Genomic DNA, 24,549 nt, shown 5'->3' with positions numbered 1-24,549 from the left:
AGGAACTATCGACCAAAAAGTTGCGTTAGTTAATATATTTAGACCTCCTGAAAAAGACAAAGCATTTCTCAAAAAAAAAAAAAAGTATTATAGCTAAGGAGGTGTCAGGTATGTTGATCTGTGGGGGAGACTGGAATGTACAACTTCAGCCTAAATTGGACTCGTCCTCTAATAAGCAAATTAGTCAGAAAACTAAACAAATAAAATATCTGATGAAAGAATTAGGCTTAATAGATGTTTGAAGAGACATTTACCCTCTTAAAAAATAATGTACTTTCTTTTCTACCGCCCACATGTATCATTCTAGAATTTATCTTTTTACTTTGGGTCTGATCAACATAAAATAAAAGACTGTAAAATAGGAACAAGGGACATCTCAGACCAAGCAGGAGCTTATTTAACAGTGTACCTGGACAATAAAGCCAAAAAGACATTTTGGCGATTTAACCCTTATCATTTGGATAATTTAACATGTGTAGAATATGTTAAAAAAGAACTATTAGAATATTTAAAACAATGATAATGGAGAGGGGTCACCTAGTATCCTATAGGACGCAGCTAAAGCTGTTATGCGAGGTAAAATTATAATGTGGGGATCAAGGAAAATAAACTGAATTACATGAATAATCTAAATATACAACTTAAAGAATTAGTTACTAAATATGTAATGTAATGTAATGTGTATTTATATAGCGCATTTATTGTGTATGGCCACACACCCAAAGCGCTTCACAATCATGAGGGGGGTCTCTCCACACCGCCACCAGTAGTGTGCAGCATCCACTTGGATGATGCGACGGCAGCCACAGGACAACGACGCCAGTGAGCTCACCACACACCAGCTATTGGTGGAGTGGAGAGACAGTGATAGAGCCAATTTGGTGGAAGGGGATGATTGGGAGGCCATGATTTAATGACTGTAAAAAATATGGACGACGCGACAGCCCCTTTTCCCATTGAACGCCTTGAGGGCAAAACGCCTGTTTGACGGGCACAAACTGTCGCAAAAGACTGCTGAAATTGGAGCCTGGACATGCACAGAAGGACTGTCTGATGCTGCGTTCACACCAGACGCGGAACACGCGTCAAACGCGAGTGATTTACATGTTAAGTCAATGCATACGCGCGAATACACATCCTGCGGCACGATACGCGTGAATGTCACGGCGCGAATGATGAGAATTGCATGGCGCGAATGGCGTGGCACGAATTGAGTGTTTTAAGCGTTTGACGTGAATCACTCGAGAAAATCTGAACTTCAGCGGGCATTCGCGCCGCGTTAACCAATCAGGAGCTTGCTCTTGTGGGGGCGTGATTGTAACGTATCACCTGTTGTCAGTGTCCCAGGGGAAATCCCCCAGCAGACACCGACAAGAAGTTCATCAAACTGGGCTGGGCTCAGTCAGAAGCACCGCTGAAAACCTCCATCAGCCAGGTTCATTTTCTGGAGGAGTTTATGAGCTTAAAGAGCTGGATGCACCTCTGAAAGGATGTAGTGGACTCAGACACAGCACTAAACGTATTGATGCTGTTTATCATCCTTCATTAAGCACATAAACACTGTTATTTTCTTCATAAAATCCATGTTAGCCCTTTAGATATGAAGCTAGAGTCACGGGGCAGACAAAAGCCCTGCCCTTCACACGTATCTGTGTCTGTTCTGAAGTGAATTTGACACGCGAATTAAGCAAGTAACTTCAAATGTTCACGCGGCCATTTAAGCACGATTTATCCGCACGTTCCGTGTCTGGTGTGAACACAGCATGATGGAGCCAGAGGAGGAGCCGCGAAAATGAGCGGAATCGAGCTTCCAACCAAACGCTTTATGTAAAATCAACCACGCCCCCCGAACTGCTCATTTGACTGCCGGTAACTGCACTATAACAGTCATTTGACTGCCGGTAACTGCACTATAACAGTCATTTGACTGCCGGTAACTGCACTATAACAAAGGCTAGCTGATGTAAATAGAAGCACTTACATTTAAAAACACAGAATAATATGCGGTTTAAAAACGCTGTGATGTGAGCTGTTAAACTTTAATAAAAGCAATACATGCTGGACTGCAGAAATAAACGATCTTTTATACACTAGCTTGAACATGAGCACAAATAATATATTCTCTTATAACAGGGTTGTTGGTATTTGTTATCTTCATAGGGGTGGAAATAACACTTGTAAAATATGAACAATAACATATAAACAACACGTACATTTTAAAAAAGGTTTTTTTATTTTTAATTAGCCATCAACAGAACCCAAAATATAGCCTACACACCGATTTACCAGGCGGGAACAATCGTGCGTTTAGAAGATAAATAAAGAAGATTACTAAATATCAACAGGATATTAACACATTCCAGCCCTGCAATTTGTGCAAAAAAACTGTGCAGTATTAATACAATGTCCATCTGCTGCAACATCGCTAATATATTGTTTATTGATTTTCGCTTGAATTGTTTATTTATTTATTGTTTATTTATTTTTTGTCTACGTTTTCATTTGGTTTATTCGATGCCTTCATTTTATCTGGCAACGAGGAATTTACTTTCATTTTAATGTTTAGTTTGAGTTTTCAAATAAAACGCCAACAGTAAATGATGTAAATAAATAATATCTAACATTTACAGCTCTATTAGGTTATATAAGATTCGGTTTCAATAATGTTTTATAACAGCAAATTCAGTAGATTACTTAATAACATGCCGAAACTTAAAATGCAGAGACGTCCTGCAAAGCAAGTTCAAATAACCTTACAGGAGATCAACGTGGAGATTATTATTTTAGACACATAAAATTAATGCTAACGATCACCTGTATTTTCCCCATACTTAAATTAGTTTATTTTATTGTGGTTTTATTGTGATTTTTATATTTCTTAATTCTTGTGCACTACAAAATGTATTCAATTTTATTATTATTTAATACTTGTGCAATCAATTCAGGTTTATTGTTATTTATTTTGTCCTTTATTTGAATATTTGCGATGTATGCTGTTTGCATTTTTATTCAAAGGTTAAACTCAGTGCTACACTTTGCGTTTACATATAGCCTGCGTTTGCTGTCATATCAACACAAATGAATGTAATAACGTTAACAAATGTGAGGGTTTTATATAATGAAGATTCAATCGCGCCAGCTCCGGGCCGCAGCGCATAACCTACTCGCGGCGTCGCGGAGTGATTCCGGCTCGCATGCGGCAGCGCCAGCTCGCTTGGCCGCTGCGTCTGGTTCGATTGACTCGGGCTGGAATCGGGCAGTGAGTCCAGGCATCCGGAGTATGTCCAGCAGAGGTAGTCAGTCTGAGGGGTAAGTCTCCGGCAGGCGAGAATCTAGCCGGAACTGGCCCGAGTGTATTTTGCTATCTGGGTGGCTAGGTGTGTATCAGCAAACTAATAAAGCCCGAAAAAAGCCCTGACCTTAGCGAATAAACAGTGTTTCACCAGGATCATGTATGTCAGAAACTATAGTTTACTGCTGAACTCATTTTGTCATGGTAAAATAACACAGAAATCGAATAATAACACTTCAGTCTCCTGCCGAAGCTCAGACGGTCTGCTTTGAGAAACTGTCAATCACAGCTGTCAATCACGATGACACGCCCAGCATTAAATTACTGCTAAAAACAAACTGTTTACAAAAATGAAGATCTGCACCTATTTCAGCACAATAACCAGTGTCTTAATCGACCAGAACCATCTTTCGGGACATTTTATTGCAAGTGTAATACATTTTTTTATTTGGGCTCAAGTCTCCTTCATTAACACGAAGGAGTTATGACTTGTACTGCAGCCAGCCCCCAGAGGGCGATCTAACGGCCGAGACCTTCACTCAAACGCAGGCTTGCGGCACACTTGATTCATTCATACACACACACACACACACACAGTTCTCTCTCTATCTTTCTCTCTCTCACACACACACACACACACACATTTTTGTGAATTGTGGGGACATTACATAGGTTACAATTGTTTTTATACTCTATACTATCGATTGCTCTAACCCCAAATCCAAACTCTAAACCCAACCCTTGCAGGAAATTATGTGTAGTTTTACTTTTCTGAAAATAACAAAAATATTTAGTGCGATTGAATTTTTACATAATGTCCACATAATTCACTATCTCCTCGTAAAATTTGTGTAATACTGATGTTGTTATAAATATACATGGGAACACGCACACACAAACACATATAAATACATATTACAGTTTTTCTCGATTGTTTAAACACATTTGCCCACTCCGACATCACATTTTCAAAACAGTTAACACACAGGATAAAACTGAAGCTCAATGGCCAAAATGACTAATTTTGTTAGCAAAATGCTCTAACACTCACAAAACATTAAAAACATGCTACATAAGCAAATATTTCCATCAAACACCACAACTTGGTCAAATTAATTTATTCGTCAATCAATCATTACAAAATGGATGACAAAATACAGCAATCAGGATGCAATATTACTTTACAAACTCAAATGGATACTTAAAAAAAAAATTATATATATATATATATATATATATATATATATATATATATATATATATAAAGGAAGGAGCAAAATTCATGAAGCAATTTATTCCAGTCTGCATTACAATAAAAAAAATTTACCTGCACATATTGGAATCGTGCCTCCTTTACAATGTCAGTTTCTTTGAAATGGAACTCTGTACAGCTGCTTCATTCTCACCTGGTTCCGTTTAAGGACTCGTTCTATAGTTGCCAAACTAACACTGTTTATATTTTTAAATACTCCCTGATCTGCAATTACTGCTGCCTGGATTTCACACAGTCTGATTGTATTGTTTGCCACTACCATATCTACAAGGGCAGACTCCTGTTCAATACTAAATATCTTTCCTCTGCCACCAGTGTGTGGTAATGTGTGGATTCTATAAAGTAAAAGCAAAAAGCATTAGTCACATAAATGGGATGGATAAAATATCTGCATTACTGTAGACAGTTTGTTCTGCTAACAGGACAATGCAGTAAAGCTGGAAAAAAAAACAGTGGTATACATTACAGTAACACAGTGAATTTCCTGTTCTCATTCCTAAAAAGCCTGACAATAGATGCCACAGTCAATAATTGTTGCCCGAATTTACAGTTTTTCTCGATTGCTTGGATGTAGTTGTCAACTGAAACTCCACATTTTCAAAACAGTTAACACACAGGCCTAAACAGCGGCACTCACGGTCAAAATGACACATTTTGCTTGCAAAAGGCACATACCGTGTCAAAACATTTAAAATATGCAACAAAAGCTAGTTTTACCTTCAAACAACACAACTTGCAAACAAGTATATGAGCTCTTTCAATTAATCATTACACAATTTACAACAAAATACAAAATACAGAACTCAGTGCACCACCATTGCTTGTCATTGTAGCCTATTGCCAATGCCATTTGTTGTCTTTCTATTTGGGCTGTCAAATTTGCCTTTTTGCAAAGAATTTAATCCAGAATAAGAAATGCTTTGATTACATTTATATTGAATTCATGACAATTTTCAAACTGTGGCTGAAAACTGAAATACTGTAAAAACAGACAAAAGTAATAAAATACTGTAAATATTAGAGAAAACACATGTAAACCAATATACGGTCAAATCTATTGGGAGTATAAGACATAGCCACTATTGACCGCCTCCATCCATGCTATCACAGAACAACACAGACCTTCCACCGTTTTATAAGGTTTACAGACTGATTGCTTTTTAAAGATTTGTGTGAAGTAGTGTTAAACCGGTGCTTCACTGAATTCATATTGATGTTGGTAGTTTCTAATAGTTAGGAATAGATGGTTTCTGTTTGGTTACCATAGCTAAAACAATGGAGTTTGGACTGCTTCAATGACATCCGTGTTAGCTGTTTTGAAAAATGGTGGGGAAAATGTGTTAACCCAATGAGAAAGAGTTTACACATTTGCAAGACCGGTCTTTTGCTCTGCTGGGATAGTGAAAATGAAAATGAAATGAAACCTAGTTTCTTTAACCAGGTCAAAGCAAACAAGAAAAACTGTAATTTGGAACTTGAGCTCGATTTTGTCCTCTTGCTGCTGCAGATCCTCCACCATGTATACAAACTCCTCTTCCTCAGGCCCCTCTGCCATGGCCTCTTTCTCTCCTTTCATGCCTGTGGCCTCTTTGATCCATGCTTGCAAATAGCAATACAGAGGTGGCATCTTTTGTTGAAGGATGAGGATTGATTGCTTATTGAAGAGTTGTGCAAACAAGTTTAACACAGGTGCATTGGAAATTCATAATTATGCAAGTACTTTCTATCAGCTGTTAATAGATGTTTTCCGTTTGTTCAACACAGTGAATCCAATGGAGTTTGGGATCTTTCAATAAGATCTGTGGTTACTGTTTTGACAAAGGGTGTGAAAAATGTGTGAAACAAATGAAAAAGTGTTTAGGCATTTGAAAGAGAAGACTTCTCCTGTGCTAAGAACGTGATGATGAAGATCAAGTGAATCACAGTTTATCTTAGCAAATGAGAAAAACTGTAACTACAGAGAGGAGTCCAGGCATAGATGGTTTAACCAATGAGTTTTATAAGAGTTTTAGAGAAATAATAGTACCTGTTTTAAAAGAAGTATATGATGAGGTTTTTAACAAAGAAGAATTAAGTGAAAGAATGAAGACAGGAATGATTAAAATGATATACAAAAGAAGAGGAAGTCATTTAGATCTGAAGAATTATAGGCCTTTAACAATGTTAAATACAGATTTTAAAATTTTAGCAAAGGTTTTAGCAAACAGACTAAGGAAAATATTACCAAAAATTATAAGCACTACACAGGCATATGGAGTAGAGGGGAGGGACATAATAGACACAGTTCAAAGTATAAGAGATACAATATTGTATATGAAGGAGAAAAATATGAATGGATATTTAATTAGTTTGGATTTAGAGAAAGCTTATAGAGTGGAACATGACTATTTGTTTGAAGTGATTAAAAACTTTGGATTTGGGAAGAATTTTAGGAAATGGATCAACATTTTTTATTATAATATTTTGACGTATTAAGTGCAATGTTTTTTTATTGGAATGTTTTCAACCAACAAGGTCTATAAGACAAGGATGTTCACTATCTGCACTACTGTACACATTAGTAGCTGAACCATTGGGACTAGCAATAAAAGCAGTCAATGGAATAAAAGGAATACAAATAGAAGAAAGAACCGAACTTGAGCCAATTTACCAGTATGCAGATGACACAACTTTGTTGGTTGAAGACATCCAAAGTGTAACAAAGGCAGTGGGGGTTTTAAAGAGGTATTGTAAAGGGGCTGGAGCTAAGATTAATGTTGTAAAGAGCGTGTGTTTGGCTTGCCACGATAGATGGTGTTGATGGTGATACCGGTTTTAAGACGCAACACAGGTGACATCATTTTTTCACCGTGACACCGTCCACACATGTTTTTTTTTTTTTAAGTATTCGTTTTTTGTTTTTTTTTTTGTTTTTTTTATGAAACATTTATTTAAATTAAATTAAAAATATAATAGTAATTAATTGACTTAAGATCAAGATTAAGATTAAGATTAATTGACTTAAGATCTTAAAATCTGAACATAGCTACAATGCGTCATATTTCAGTTATCACGTGAGGAGAAAAGAGGAGTAGAATTCACAGAAAGAGGATGGCGGACGATTTTGTGTCAAAACGCAATGCAAAAGCACCTGTTTGGCAATGTTTTGGGTTCAAACCAAATGCAAAAAGAGAACCTGAAGATGTTAATGAGGCAAACTGCAAACTTTGCCTGACAAAGGTGGCAGCATCTAGAGGAAACGTAACAAATTTATTCACGCACCTTCAACGCACATTTATGTTTAACTATGGGTCGTCGCGGATAGATCAATGGTCATAAATACGCAACGTATACTCTCATTTTAAAAATCACGTGACCATCATCTAACAGTGTTTAATAATAAATATCTTATTTTTTTTATTCAAACAAGTGATTTAGCAATGCCGCGCCATTAATAAGCCAACTGCAGAGAAACAACAACCGCAGTGAGCACTTTTTCCGAAGTTCAGCTCTTCTTTTTTACACTTGATTTTGCATTTAATGTTAAACAAATCAATAGTGAATAGGCCGACAAGAGTGCATCCTGTGTGAGCGCGCATCTTTTATTACTGAGGCCGCTCTCTTCAAAAACCGAAAGTTGCTTCGTCTGTCTGGCAATATTTCGGCTTTTAATTGAATGAAAAGTTCATTTAGATGAGCCAATATTAAACATTGCAATAAAGTAACTGAGACGTGCGGCCACACATCGAATCTGAGGTCTGATCTTATCTCTCTTTCTCTCTCTCTCTCTCTCATACATCGAGACGCCACACAAGTCAAGTTGCAAAACTTAGGCAGGTGCAGCTGACAGGTAGAATAGCTGAAGCCTTTGCGAAATGTCAAAATACAGCACTGAAATTAACAGGCATAAATGTCTTTGAGCCAAAAAAAAAAAAAGTCTATTTGTAGGATATCTGTAAAAATGCAATTGGAGCCAATGTTATGGAGGAGTTGTGTAGGCTATTAATTATATTAATTCTAATAAAATGAAAACCAAAATAAACAATTCATTGCATTTTTCATTTGATAAAAATATATGTAAACAAATAAAAAATCAGTGTGGCTAGTTTGTATTAATGTGTTTTAATATTAATGATAATATGCTTAGCCTATTTAAATTTAATGGTTATATACGCCGCCAATAGACAAGCCATTCAAAACATTATTTCACTGTGTACTGGGTTATAATGTATATTTTACAATAAAAACTAAACGCAGTATGTCTAGCTGTCATTTAAAACATGCAATTCATACCACACCAGAACTGTGGACCTACAGTTACAGTGTGTAAACTTACAGGGCGGTGTTGGTCAATAGTCTTACTGCGCACCGAACTCCATCTGAGGGAGATTATGTTACTCGATAGACAACATTAACTTGAGAGAGTTTAAAAATAAAAAGTATTTTTAAAAAGGAACAACACGCAAATCTGCAACAAATAAAACTAAAAATAAAACGTCTTGCCAGTGCTGTGTGTATTCCGCCACTGACAGTGTAAGATGCCCTTATGCAGCGCCTGTAACTGCCGCTTGTAAGAGACATCAAAGCTTGTATCAATATAACCAAAAAGCAAGATCATATAGTTATGAATGTTTTTTAGTTTCCTTTATAAACAATTTCAAAAGCCATTCAAACAATTGACGCCAAATTGGTGATTCCCGCATAACTGAAAGTGAAAGTATTATATGCATGCATTTATAAGCTATTTAAAAACAGAAAAAAAGAGGAAAATAAGAAATGCCCACTCCCATGGTGATACCGATATTACCGGTGTTGTCACATGTCGATTAACCGGTGGGGAAATTTCCTCACTGTCACAACCCTATTTAGTACTGTATATAAAATCAAACAGGGGCGTCACATTTAGAGTATTAAGAAACAAGTGATTAATAATTATATGAACGTAAACTTTTGGAACTTATTTAGCTGTCCTCCCACTTTTAAAATGTCTGCGATGCCCCTGAAATCAACAAAGGCTTAACTTTAAAAACAAAACTTGTGCATCATAGAGGATAATATTCAGACAATTTTAGAATATTTTATCTGAAATGGTGTCAGAGTTTAATTAATTTAAGTGCTTTCAGTGTATCTGATATAATCTGGCATAACTGTAAAAAACAAAGCTTGTGCATTATAGAGAATAATAATTAGACAATTTAGAGTTGATTGCATAATATATCACAAATGGTGTCAGTGGAGTTTGACTTTTACCATTTTTACATTAAAAGTTATTTTTAAATTATTACAAAAATAAATAAAGTTCTAATTCCAAAAACAGTCTTGTGCAATAACCAGGATCCTCTGAACATTTTGGTCCTGGTTTTATTGTGTAATTTCATATGGTAAAATTAGTAAATTAATTTGTATGATTATTTATAATTTTTTTAATTGAGAATTTAAGCCTTGTGCAACTTAAAGGGTATATTTATGTTTATCTGACATATGTTTTGGATCAAACTATAACAGGAGCAAAAAATTTAATTGGTTTGAAACTGAATGTCCAATGAATGTCAAACGTTAAACTCAATTTACCAAGTTCCAGTGGGAAACAGCTTTACAGATTTTTTAAGGACGCTATATGAGGAGAAAATACACACACATAAGGTTACTATACATTCAGTCGTGTATAGCAAAATAAGATCTGCTCCGATCAGCATTTTTGGGACCGATCGCCAAAATCATGATCTGCCAATTGCCAAACACTTCCGATCACAGAAGTCAATAAGTCAATAAAGTGTATAAATAAGGCAGAGTAACTTAAAATTATTCCAAACAAAGAGAGGTCAGGCAGACCAACACACATCAGATTAGCTTAATGTAAACTTGTAAAATGTAAAACTTGTTACAACAAAACTGGCTACTGCCACAAAGGACAATATGGCAAGTGTTTTTTTCTGTCATTATATGAACGTCCAATGTAGTTGAGGAACCAACATCAGGTCCAAAATAGAAATAATGTAGTAAGCTACTGTAAGCCAATGTCGTCCTTCCTAAATAACAAGGCAGAGAAACAAGCAGGAACAACCAGATGAACTAGTATCTAATAAATAAGTACTAGTGCATTAAATAGATACTAGTATCTAGCGATTTAGTACTAGTACCTAATACTTAATTGCTAGTATCTATTAATTAGTAACTAGTATCTAATTAATAAGTATTACATTTACATTTAGTCATTTAGCAGACGCTTTTATCCAAAGTGACTTACAAATGAGGAAAATGAAGCAATTTACACAACTATAAGAGCAACAATGAATAAGTGCTGTAGGCAACTGTCAGGTGTGTAAGGTCTAAGAAGGAGAGTATTAGCAATGTAAGTTTTTTTTTTTTTTTTTTGAGTACAGTTAGTGGTATAGCCAGAGAGACAATTGCAGATTAGGAAGTGGAGACTAAATAGTTGAGTTTTTAGTCGTTTCTTGAAGACAGTAAGGGACTCTGCCGTTCTGATGCAGTTAGGGAGTTCATTCCACCAACTGGGCAGATTGAATGCGAGATTCATATAAATACCAGTACTTAATGAATAACTAGCAGTACATAAAAGTACTAGTCCCAATTGGAATACATAGTACTAGTCAAAACTGAACAGTTGATAACTCAATGACAGATCCTATAATCAATAGGAAAAAATGTAAATTTGTTACTCGTAACAACAGAATAGTTACTAGTAACTATTAAAATTAGTATTAGTATCTAATAAATGAAAACTATATATTTAATAAGTACTATCTAATGATTAAGTACTAGTATCTAATAAAATAAACCTGCCTAATGAGTAAGCACTATATATTTTGAAAACTCTAGTATTTAACTAATAGCACAAGTATTTTATTTAAAAGATATCTGAAAAATAAGCACAAGTAACATGAAAAAAGAGACTAGTATGGCAGGGCTCGAAATTGCGACCATTTTGGTCGCAAATGTGCCTGAAATTTTATCTATGCGACCTCAAAATATATTTGTGAGCATTTGTGCGAGTGCATGAATGTGTTGTGTGCGACCAGTTTTCACTGTGCAAAATGTTCACCACATGCGTGGATTCGGGAGACATTCATGCTGAATGCATCTCTGTGCTTGAAACGGGAGACGCAGCGCTCAGGAATGGTTTAAAACAGTTGTCATGTCAACTTGCTGCAGTAAACAAAGCCAAGTCCGTAATCCTTGCCCCGCCTTCGCGCTCTTCTTATTGGCCCACTGCTCTAGCACTGAAATATCAGCTGTCAATCACTCAGTCAATGCCTTCTGGCTTGGGATGACAGAGAGAGCTACTACCATGAAAAACTGTAAAGCGCTGAGGATGAGAATGAAGATAACACTGACAGATTTTGATTTAGAAACCATGGCATCTAAAGTTACAAATAATGACACATCTTACTAGTGACCATGTGCTGAATGTTAATCCAGTGGCGTAGCGCAAAATGCGGATGCCCCCCTGCAGGGATCACCGACGGGGCCCCCAGTTGAAGGCGGGGGGGGAGATTGGGGGGGGATATACACATATACACATAGATATAGATTTACACATATATCTATGATCGGGAGTTTTCCTGGATGTTAGTAAGCATTTTTTTTAATATGAAAATTTTTATTTGACATCACTTTTCTACATTGATGGATCACTTATCGCACGGGCATTCCTGACAAAAAGCTTGTGTTTGTGTGTATGAAAATGTACTATTCACTCTCCCTGTTAAATTTGATCTAATCATGTGCTGAAATACTGCTTCTCTCCTGCTTTCACTTCTCATACTGACGGAGGGAGCGATTCGTTTGTGAATGAATCTCCGTTATGAACGACTTGTTCGCTAGCCGACAATAATACAATTTTCTGGCAGCGCAGCATCTCTTTGTCATATTTCTTTTGCATTGTTTGCTGATTTATTCAACAAACCTAGCATAAACCGAGTGTTTAGTGCGAGTTGGTGCTACTTTGCCTTATGGTGAATGCAGTAAGTGACTATAGATATTATTATCAATAACGTTACCTGTTTAGCACAAATTTAAAAACATACAAAAACAAAAAAAAACTTAATCATATGAAATGTTCTGCCTTTGTGCTTTGTTTTCTTTGTTTGCTCGTTACTACACTCGTAGACAGCGCTTAAGTCCAGCATCTTCACGTAATAACACTGTCTTGACTAGTGCGGTTGAATGACATTTGTCCTGGGAGCACTGTACCAATATGGCGGCGCTATAGACGCATGCTCAGGGTCCCTATGCAATATCTAGTGTATATATCTATGTCACAAATTGAGGAGCGGGGAAAGGAGGCGGAGTGGCGTGACAACGCGGGGAATCCTTCACAAGCTGAGGAGCGATCACAAACCGAAAGTGGCGAGAGCGTCAAAGTAGCCAGAAGTCATTCATTTTTTAACGAGAACCGGCGGCGAGAAACAGCGGCGCGTCTTCATTGGCCATGACGCGGTTCGGCGGCAAGCAATCAGAATGAAGTAGTCCAACGCCTGAGCGGAGTTCAGAGAACACAGACCTGTAAACTTTGGTTCCGACCACAGTTGTTCCCAAGAGTTTGATTATTGCGATTCCTGGATTTTCAATTATTAAAAATCGCGACGACGTGGGGCCCCCTAATCACGCGGGGCCCCCCCGCGGTGCGTGCCCTGCGGGCCCGTCCGCTACGCCACTGTGTTAATCCACCATCTACACTTTTCGATGAGTGGATAAAAGACTTCAATTGGCTTCAAGTCCCGCTGTAGGATGAAGTTTTCAGGTAACTATTTGCCACATCTAGCATGAGAACTTCTGTTTAATCCTTCATTTAATCGCCAGATGCTGTCCGCCGTGCAAGTGGCAGCTATATGTATATGTAATTTAACACCACGTACACCATCGCAAACGGGCTTACACTGAGTAAACTAATATCGCTACTCATGAAAAGACCGGTATTGCTATTAACATGACGTATGCATATAATAAGGTGCTAATATAATAAGATGACGGGACGAGGCATATTTTCCTCACGCTTGCATTTATACTGTTGATTTCAAATGCAATTAATATGTTTGTATAAAACTTGTAGTAATGATGCTTATAATTGGTGGGTGCGACTACATTTTGGCTGACGCGCCAAAATTTTTAAAGTTAGGAGCACCGGTGCTACCAAGCAAAAAGGTTAATTTCGAGCCCTGCTAATGGGTGATGCGGAGGCATAGTTGGGTTGCACCTTATCTCACAGCAAGAAGTACAGGTGAATTGAGTATGATAAAATTGACTGTAGTGTATGAGTCTCTGAATAAGTGTGTATGCTTCCCAGAGATGGGTTGTGGTTGGAAGGGCATCTGCTGTGTAAAACATACGCTGGATAAGTTGGCGGTTCATTCCACTGTGGCAACCCCAGATTACATTTTTTTTTTATTTGTTTTGCCACAAATTTCAGAACCCTGTTATCAATTTTCAAAACTCGAAACATACACTACTTTAAACACAGACTCTCCAGTGTTCAATACTCTGCATGCTGCATTCATTTCCTTTGAGAAGTCTTGCATTTGATGGATCATTGGTTCCAGGCCCAGATTGGCTAATCGGGAGGACCGGGAGAATTCCCGGTGGGCCGGTCCGTTTTTTGGCCGCGAGGGCCGGTGTCCCTAGCTGCAGAATCTGTTGCTCTCAGCAGTCACACTTTTTTAATTTATTTATTTACTTGACCACAGCCTTGACGCCGCGGACCCGGGTTCGATCCTCGTTAGAGTAACTTATTATTTTCATTTTTATTGTTAAGACATATAATACTGTTAGGGTTGTTGAACATTTGAAGTTCTAAAGCAGCTGTTTTCTCAAAAAGAGTTGTGATAGTGTCATTAGAAACTGATTTGGAAATGACCTTATTTTAATATAGTCAGTCGTGAACTGAGGTGGGCCGGTCTGAGGCTTGAAACTCCAGGGCTGAAAAGGAGTCCCACTCCGGCCCTGATTGGTTCACATAATCCTGTTATCATACAAATACCACAGGAACAAACTTTAGATCACCAGCACACAAGATGCACATCGTTACAATAAACAATCTTTTACAGTCATTAAATATTGTTGTTTAAAATATATGATACAGGTTTCATAATGGTTTATACATGAGTGTAGAGGGAACAGTACAGACAGTGGATACACTAAACTAAGTTTATTCCAACGCAATCTCATGGCAATTCGTAACTTTTTGATTTGGTGGCTAATTCTCATTCCATCATAATGTAGGTTTACTGTCATTTTTTCTCACTGCAAGTCCCCATATAGAAAGTTGATATATGGCATGATATAAGGCAAGATATGGAAATTACAACTGGTCTCGACATACTGTATTTAAAATCTCATAATAGTCAATAATTTGTCAAAATCCCTGTTTACATTTTTTTCAGCCATATCACGTGTGTGTGTGTGTTTGTGTGTGTGCATAAAGAGGCTCTTGTACAACAAATCCAAAAGGCTTAAGCTCAACAATAGCTGATAGTCACTTTTGCTGGAACTTGATTCCAGGGTCTCCTGTTTACAAGACAGGCACTTTGACCAACTAAGCTACAGCGCCAAACGACCTTGACAAGGGCTAATTTTTTAAATCGAAAAAAGAAAAAATAACTAACAACTGTAGCACTGCATGCACTCTTAACAAAAAGCCACCCTGGCACCTGTACATTCGGCACTGCTGGGATTTGAACTCAGGATCTCCTGTTAACAAGACAGACGCTTTGACCAACTAAGCCACAGCTGAAAAGAAGGCAAGATGTTTTTGCACACAGAGACTAAAAATACACAGCGAGTCTAAAAATGGCAAGCAAAGAGGTTGTTTAACTCTATTTGTCGCACTATTCATTACGCCTCAAAGCTATACAATTTTATAATTAATTCCGGTAAGCTCTATAAAACAAGCACACGCACCACCTGCAATAAGGCGCTGCTGAGATTTGAGCCCAGGATCTCTTGTTTACAAGACAGGCGCTTTGACCAGCTAAGCCACAGCATCACAAAATTTCATAGTAAGAGACATTTGCCCGATAACAAAAATCGAAGAAGAAAAAATAATACACAACAAAAACCAGCATGTCAGGATGCAGAAAATGCTGACAAGACGGACGTGGTCTTTTAGAGTCTGGATGATCATGTCTCAAACCTGACCGGTAACCTGGCCTCTGTTCAAGATCAAAGCAAAAAATGTGTGAATTTATTTTTATTTAATCTACCCTTAATCATGTGTTAAGTGTTTTTGGAACCTCCAGTTTCATTACATCCAAAACCAGAGTCAGCTCGAAAAATGGAAATCAGGACAAACATATGCTATCGGACATTGAAAGAGTTTCAGATCAGAGAGCCACTCTCCCATAATCTGAGGGAAAGGTGCAGTTTGGATTTGAACCTAGCACCTGCTGTTCCCAAGACAGGTGCTCTGGCCAACTTGTCTTAACACTAAAAGAAAAAACCTCTGGATACGATACTTCCAAACGCAGTTTCATCTAAGACAGTGGGAGGGAAGCAAAATTTACTATGCTTTCTACTCAGTTACTTTGCACATGCATAAAGAGGCTCTTGTACGACAAATGCAAAAGGCTTGATCTCAACAATAGGTGGCAGTTACTTTTCCCCAAAACCACAGGTTGCCGACGAGTCATTCCTCAAGCCCACTAGGCCCTACACCGTTTTCTAATCTCCCTTATTTAAAACAGCTCAATTAAGTCATCAGCTTCATTGTAGAGTACCCCTAGTATCTGAGCCTGCACTGCGCAATGAAAGAAAGAAGCAAAACGGGATGGACAGATGCCTAAAATGTTAGAAACACACCACACCTCAAGTCAGTGAAGAAAAAGAGGCAAGCTTGCGACTCTGGTGGGACTCAAACCCACAACCTTTGAATGGTTCAGCTCACAGCCTAGAAGTCCAATGCGCTATCCATTGCACCACAGAGCCTGAGTGCTCTGCTGCCTCTAGCACTGTTGCACAGAAAGCACTTTTTAGTATTCTCTGGCCCATGAAAGAACAGCCAACTGCCGACAACGCACTGCTGGGATTCAAACCCAGGATCTCCTGTTTACTGACAGGTGCTTTGAACAACGAATCCACGGCGCCAAGCGTCCTTGACAGGGGCTGATTGATTAATTCCAAAAAATAAAAAAAACTAACAACGGTAGCGCTGCATGTGGGAATGTCTGGACTTGAAATATTAAAGTCCATTTGGTTAGGCATTACCAAACTCTGCTATATAAAGCCCACGTCCAAAGCTCTCTTGAACGAGCAGTGTTCTTAAGGATTTGAGTTTTGTTAAGAAACTGACTGCTAAACATCCCGCTGCGTAAACACTCGTTACTCTTAACAAAAAGCAACCCTGGCACCTGTAGATTAGGCACTGCTGGGATTTAAACCCAGGATCTCCTGTTTACTAGACAGGCGCTTTGACCAACTAAGCCACAGCGCCATCGCTGAAAAGGATGCAAGACGTTTTTGCACACAGAGACTAAAAAAAGACAGCAAGTCTAATAATGGCAAGCAATTAACTCTATTTGTCGCACTATTCTGTAAGGATCCAAAAAATCAGACCCTGAGAACTGTTATGAAATTTCATTAGACAAGAGAAGTGATGAAGAAACCAACTGTTCCACTGTTCTATTCAAATCACAGCTGACAATGAAAACACAGAATGGAGAAACAGAGCTACACTACAGCAGGGAAGAATGCAGGAATGCATCCTTTACTTTCACCCCAAGCCCCCCTTCTTGACCTTTAAGCCAGTGGTTCCCAACCTTTTTCTTTGGGGCCCCCCCCCCATGAACATATACAAACATTGGAGCCCCCCCCACCATATAAATACACACGCACACACATATGTACTGTCTATATATATATATATATATATATATATATATATATATATATATATATATATATATATATACTGTATGTGTGTGTTTGTGTAATATTAATATATAATATGTATAGAAAATATAAATTAATCACTTTTAACTTGTCTTGGCCTTCAATAAAAATAATCTTTGTCTAATCTTTTTCTTCGCCTCTGAAGAACCACTGCATTTACGTTTCTCTGCCATTTTTGTTATGATTTTGCCTTTACGACGCGTTGGACAAGCACATTGCGTGAGCAAAATTTAAATAATTATTTAAAGTTATTTATTTTAATTATTTTTACTATTATGTTGGAATTTTAAGCATGTTTTGATTTTGATTTTTTTTAGTACTTGAAAATACATATATAATAGTAGGGCTGCTTGATTTTGGGAAAATCATAATAACGATTATTTTGATCATAATTGTAATCACGATTATTCAAAACGATTATCAGTTAAAGTCAAAATTATTAGCGCTCCTGAGAATTTTTTTTTTTTAGAAATATTTCCCAAAATGATGTTTAACAGAGCAAGGAATTTTAACAGTATTTCCTATAATATTTTTCTTCTAGGCTTATTTGTTTTATTTTAGCTAGAATAAAAACAGGTTTAAATATTTTGAAACCATTTAACTTCAATATTATTAGCCCCCTTAAGCAATATATATTTTTGATTGTCTGCAGAATAAACTACTGTCATACAATGACTTGCCTTATTACCCTAATTAAGCCTTTGAACTGCACTTTAATCTGAATGTTTGTATTTTGAAAAAATATCTAGTAAAATATTATGTACTGTCATCATAGCAAAAATAAAAGAAATCAGTAATTAGAAACGAGATATCAAAACTAATATGTTCAGAAATAAGTAAAAAAAATCTTCTTTCCATTAAACAGAAATTGGGCTGGAAAATGGTTGCTAATATTCAGGAGGGCTAATAATTCTGACTTCAAGTGTATACATACTAGGCTTGGGCGGTATTACGGTATTATGGTATACCGCGGGATCTAAAAATAGCAACGGTGTGAGTTTCAATACCGTTATACCGTCATAAAATATTAAATATCCTTTATTTAATGCCTACAAAAACGTATGGTTGTCATCACGGGACAGTGTGGAGGAGAGAGAGAGAAAGAGGGAGAGGGAGGGGGAGAGAGGGACAGGGAGAAGTGACGTGACGAGTGGCGCTCCAAAGTGTCCTGCAGTTTGGCAGTTTCGACTGAACAGAAGGGAGACGTGGTTAATATGAACGAGAGGTCTGCATTAGAGCTGAAGATCTTTGCCCGAACCCGGCGAGACCCGAAAAAATCCAAATCCCTGCATTAAAATCCATCCCTGCAAAGGTGAAGCAAATGATGACGAAGTAGTAAAAAAAGCTAATTTTGACGGCGGTCAAGCCAGTCACTAGCACAGAAGGAGCGGTTATTCCAGCCGCAGGTATTTCGCGGTCGCTCATACACTGCGTATTACGGTAGAGCCCTAAACCGCAAGCTGACAGGTAAAAAGAGGCCATTCGCTAAAGAGAAACTGCTGTCATGGAAAATTAAATTGATGTTCCTGACTGGTAGAAGATGAACAAACAATGCTACCCAAAACTTGCAAAATAAGCCGGATCAGAACTCTGCATCTCGACCTGTAGCAGCAGGAAAGGGTGTTCAGCTGCTGGACGCACCATGAGTGAGAGACTGCGCTAAAGCCAGTGGATTTAATAATGTTCCTCCACAAACACACGTAGCCTAATCTTGGTGAGTACAGGGTTTAAAATTATAAATAAATATTAATTAAACCATATAATCATAATGTAGACAGAGTATACAGGCTAATAGCCTAGTGGCATTATTCTTTTAATCTTCAGCTTCACCGCCGCCCTAATGCCAGATTGTGAAGAGAAATGGAGAAACAATTCTTGCACAGCCTTTAACTAAATTTCGTTATTGCCAAAATACCCGTCATCATTTAGAGTTTATTTTAATTTGATTTGTTAAGCAAGATTTCTTTTCTTAATTGTGTTAGCCAATTTAAAGGCAAAGTGTTAGAGTGCTGAGATACGATGTTTCAGAGAACTTATTTTATTTGTTCCAACTTCCAAGTGGCCTATAGTCTACGCTTGTTACGAATAAATGATGTTAAAACATATAAATGACTCATTCTTGAAAAAAATGCATTAGAGCTGTGTGCATGAACACATTTGAATAATGTCGGGCTGTAAACGGGTTAGGGCTTACTAAAGCTGTCAATCAAAATGTACCTGTCGGACTCGGGACCTATCGGGTATAATTTTTATGGCCCGATTACAGCTCTCTGCATTCCCGCGGGAGCCGGCCAGATTTCTTACGGTGTGGGTGTAAATTTCTGAATAAATCGCGGGAGAGATGTGTGTGTGTGTGTAAGAGAGAGAGAGTGAGAGAGGGGTGTTGTGCGCTCTCTCTCTCTCTCTCTCTCTCTCTCTCTCTCTCTCTCTCTCTCTCTCTCTCTCTCTCTCTCTCTCTCTCTCTCTCTCTCTCTCTCACTGCGAGCCTAAGATTGCATAGAAGGTATTCAGTTTCTGAATGGTTTCGGCTCAGGCCAACAGTTTGGTGATGCTGTCTGAGCCTTACGTCATAATTTTTTTTATTACGCCGGTAATACCGGATACCGGGGTAAAATATGGAGGCGGTTTGACGGTATCAAAATTTGGACACCGCCCAAGCCTAATACATACAGTTATTTCCACCTTGCAAAGGAAAGAGAAATAAATACAATAGAATAAAAATATTAAACAAACTGTGATTTAAGCATCTTCACTGTAAGAAAAACACTTTAGCTACAGCAGTCCTTCAGTCAAGACTAGTGAGGGATTTTGTCATTGTTTGATTAATGATAAAAACAGGCGGCAGCAGGAATATTTATCGCTGTCTCTTTAATGGTTTCTCTTTCACGTCTTTTGATCCTCAACTCGTTTGTTTATTACACAAATGAGGGTTAATATAAATAATCACTAAACACCGCGTTTCGACACCTATTTGACCATTAATGCGCTCACGTTAAGATGACCTTAGATGTCTGCGCTCTGCTGCTCGTCTCAGTGTGCGAATGAGACCGAATGCTGACCGGCCGCATGCTTCTGACTGCGTGTGCTTGCTGCACACACAAATAAGCATACGGTCTTTCGCGCTTTTAGAAGCAACAAACGTGAACAACTGGAAAGGGGGCGGTTTATGATGCAATAAACTTTATCTCGATTAATGCTTTTTTATAATCGTTTGAAATCGAAACCGAATTTTCGATTAATTGTACAGCCCTATAAAATAGTGGAGCATTTTTATGCCTTTTTCTACCTCAACACTTATCCTCTCCCGCGCCCCCCTTGTGAACTCTGGCGCCCCCCTGACCCCAGGTTGGGAACCACTGCTTTAAGCGACTTGCTGATCAGAGCACATTTCACATAAAATGTTCAAGGTTTTAACATGGTGTATCTTGCAGCATTATATTCATGTTTGGTATCATTTTAAATGTCTCTGTGTGATTGGTAAAGTGGTCTTAATTTTACAGTAATAGTTCACTAGTATATGTTGATTTGGTTTTTGACTTCTATAAGATCTTGATAAGATGCTCTCCCTCCTCATAGATGGTTAAGTCCTCAAATTCACCAGATAAATAACAAAATAAAAATGTTAAGTACAAATACAAAACACAAATAAAATGTTAAGTTTTGATTAATTCTGGAGTTTTGCGATTTCATTGTATCCAGTAGATTACGAGGAGTCTTCATTACCTTTATAGTATGGCATAATTTAATTGATTAATAGGCGGATTTGATTATTGTTAGCCATAGAGTGCCGAAAACATGTAGACCTTTTAGTCATTCAACCACTGGAAGTAGCAAGATGTATGGGCTTGGCTAAGGATCTGTTTTTTTTAAGACTAGGTAAGAGTTAATGCGACCAGCTTATTCAAATATAGTTAATCCTGCATCCTCTGACTATTTTCAGAGTGTCGACATATTGTCCGTGAGAAGAACCCGGGGCGTGGAACTCTGAGCGATGTTGGTCCCTAATGAACGTACAATTTAGAATATCGGACCTCAGAAAATATCAAAACTCTAAATTAAATCATAAATGATGAATGTGATCCGTTCTTACAATTAGAAATATAATCTAAATTTTAGGATCATTTAAATTGGAGTCAGATTGAATTCGGAGGTAAAATACTAATAAAAACAAATTCTAATAAATAATTAAATTCTTTTCAGAAGCACTAGAAAAGGCTTACATACATTAAACCTTCAACCATGCTGTTAGTTTCGTCATTGGGCTAATAGATGGACTCCTACACTTTTCCTTCTCTGGTGGAGTCCGGACTTTGGCACATATTTGTATATGTATGATTCTGCAACTATTGTCGGTAAGATGACTTTCAGTTTTGCCATATGAAAGACAGAGCATATGAACGACAAGAATGGGATTCGATGGTCTCGGCCATCTCGTCATGTATGTACTCATTTTACTGATGGGGGCTGGACTATGGCATTTCTGTATGTATTTGCGGCTATTTTCTATAAAGATGACATTAAATTTTGCAACAACATTCAAAACGATAAGAGAGTGAGAGTTTAACAACTTTTACAGAAACACCAGTCTCTCGAATGCCAGAACATGTGAGCGACAAGGATGGGATTCAAACCCACGAGTGCAAATGCACAATAGATTAGCAGTCCATCACCTTAACCACTCGGCCACCTCATCACGTATTTTCCTTTTTCACTGGTGGAGGCTGGACTGTGGCACATATTTTTATATGTATGTTATTGTAACTATTTTCGGTAAGATGACTTTCAGTTTTGCCATATGAACGACAGAAATGGGATTCAATGGACTCAAATTTCAATGGAAACAATTTCAACATTTGACCAATCAGAGTCGAGACAATGTTAAAGCCAGGGAAGGGACCGTTCCAATATTCACCGCTAGGTGTGCAGTCAAACAGGTTAATTAGATGTCAATCAATTTTCTGAACTGAGCCGAAGGTACACGAAAGAATGACACGGTCCTCTGGGGGCGGGTCAAAGGTCAAAAAAGTTAATTGATTTTCGACAATCAGCATCATTCGACATAGCACAGCATCGTTTTGTGTAAAGTACTGGATTTTTTTTGATAGTGATTTCTTAAAAAAAGGTAAGAAAATCTACATAATTGCTCGTATTAATGTTTTAGTGTGTTGTATTTCAAATTTTGATACTTTATTCTAAAACCGTTTAATTTCTTGGAGAAAAAATGTCTGGAAAATCCCATAAAGCCATGTCAGACGCTGACTGGATTTCATGTCTGAAAAAGTTTGCCAGAACAGGAGTTTGGCCATCAGATGAGGGCAACAGGAACAGGCCAGCTTCCTCTGCAAAAAAAGTGGCATGAGATTTATCAAAGGGTGTGTATTTCGTTTACATGATATATTGTTTGTTGAAATTTGCTTAACAGAGTAACTTTAACTTGTTAGGCTTTAGTACATTCAGTACAGTATCTGTGTAAAACATGTCATACTTGTTTTTAAACAATAATGTGTTTTAAATTGCATGTATTTTGAGAGTTACGTCGAATAATTTAGTAAGTTTGACCGTTTATGAGAGAGATTTGAAAAGGTGGGGGAAGGGATTATGAGTGTACAGTATACAGCATGTGGTTTTAAGGCCTGAAATGTTCCTGTCCAGTTCCTCTTATTCTTTTTCTTATAGAGGTAAAGTTGGTTTTATATTCGGATATTCAGACATTCTCCTTAATAATATCATTTCAGAAAAGTATTCTTTGCAAATTCTAAATAGGAAAATCATATTAGCAGACAATGATTAATGATTATAAAAGTACAGCATTGTTCACAGTGAATTAGATAGTGTACATGTTGTTTTTAAATCATACTTGCATGCTAATTCCAATCGAATATTCATAGTAATATGGTAAACAATATAGAGACTGCTAAATGAACGAATGTGCGAATATAAAACCAACTTTACCTCTATCTTTTTCTTTTCGTTTTAGAGAAACAAACTACAATTACATATTAGACAAATATTACACACATTCTAGAAACAGTGATAAATTAATTTACAGAGCTATTGTGTGCTTCATTAAGGGAGTCATTGAGTTAAAATTCTTGTTTAGTTATAAAAGTTTTTATTGTAAAATATTGTATAAAATTATTTATTATGTTTTTCATGATTTTTTCAGACTGAGAAATGCTCATTGCAATATCGTGGGCAGAGGACCTTGCTTTTAGGTGTGCTGAAATACACATGTGGTTTTTTTTCACACTCAAAATGTATATTTATGAATTAATATGTGTTTATTATTATTATTTACTAGAATGGCTTTCCTTCTTCATGATTATATTTATTTTTGTGATTATTTTTAGCAGAGTACTGCCTCTGCTGCTCCAGCACAAACGGTGCAATAGTCTGCCCCTACTGTACCTGCTCAAGATGTGTTGGAGACGAGACAACTTAAGGCCCAGTCCCAGCCCCCGTCTACTCCACCAGTGGCATCAAAGATTTCACCGCAATTGTCAATGGTACTTTTTTTTAATTAAAAATCAAAAGAAATGACAATTTCAGTGTTTCAAGTGTTCAGGGTGCTCAAAGTTCATTCAAAGTTCTAAACATAAGAGAGAAAAGAACAAAAAGCAATAAAAAAGTTAAGGTGTTGCTAGAGACCTGCTTCTTTTCACACCTTTTGTACAGTAGGGGGTAGCATTTTATTTTATTTGTTAATTTTGTATTTATTCTGTTAATATTTAACTTACTTATTTTTGGATTTTTTTATTCTATGTTCATTACTGTTTTGTTGACCAATGTTATATAAATATTTCATTTATAAATGACTGGTCCTTGATTTTTAAGTCCACTTTTCGTTGGTTTCTGTTTGTATTGAACATTTTATATATATTGTTTATTTATATTGGTAATATTGTATTGTTAGTAACTAATTTATTATTTTTATATTTTCTACTCTATATTCATTACTGTTCTGTTGACAATTGTTAGATAAATAATGCATATATAAATAACTGACTTCTCCTTGACTTTTAATTCCATAAACACTGTAGCTCTATGACACTTCTATAGATCATTTGTACGTCAATATATATATATAAAGCATACTAACTTA

General features: G+C 37.1%; 2 long non-coding RNA genes and 2 other non-coding genes across 4 annotated transcripts in view; 1 reads left to right on the top strand and 3 right to left on the bottom strand.

Moving 5' to 3' along the window:
* LOC141381937 (uncharacterized) overlaps positions 1-24,549 on the bottom strand; it is a 152,710-nt gene that overhangs the window by 102,080 nt on the left and 26,081 nt on the right. The gene's annotated exons all lie outside the window — the stretch shown is intronic.
* trnar-ucu (transfer RNA arginine (anticodon UCU)) lies at positions 16,396-16,484 on the bottom strand. Its single transcript is given in 2 exon segments — positions 16,396-16,431; positions 16,448-16,484. It is a non-coding gene; the product is annotated as a tRNA-Arg (tRNA).
* trnat-agu (transfer RNA threonine (anticodon AGU)) lies at positions 16,916-16,989 on the bottom strand. Its single transcript has one exon. It is a non-coding gene; the product is annotated as a tRNA-Thr (tRNA).
* Positions 21,232-24,444, top strand: LOC141381940 (uncharacterized). The gene is made up of 3 exons (XR_012402851.1): positions 21,232-22,819; positions 23,614-23,662; positions 23,801-24,444. It is a non-coding gene; the product is annotated as an uncharacterized lncRNA (long non-coding RNA).

Source organism: Danio rerio, chromosome 4, assembly GCF_049306965.1.
Source record: "Danio rerio strain Tuebingen ecotype United States chromosome 4, GRCz12tu, whole genome shotgun sequence".
NCBI classification, from domain to species: Eukaryota; Metazoa; Chordata; class Actinopteri; order Cypriniformes; family Danionidae; genus Danio; species Danio rerio.
This window is presented reverse-complemented; position numbering and strand designations above follow the sequence as displayed.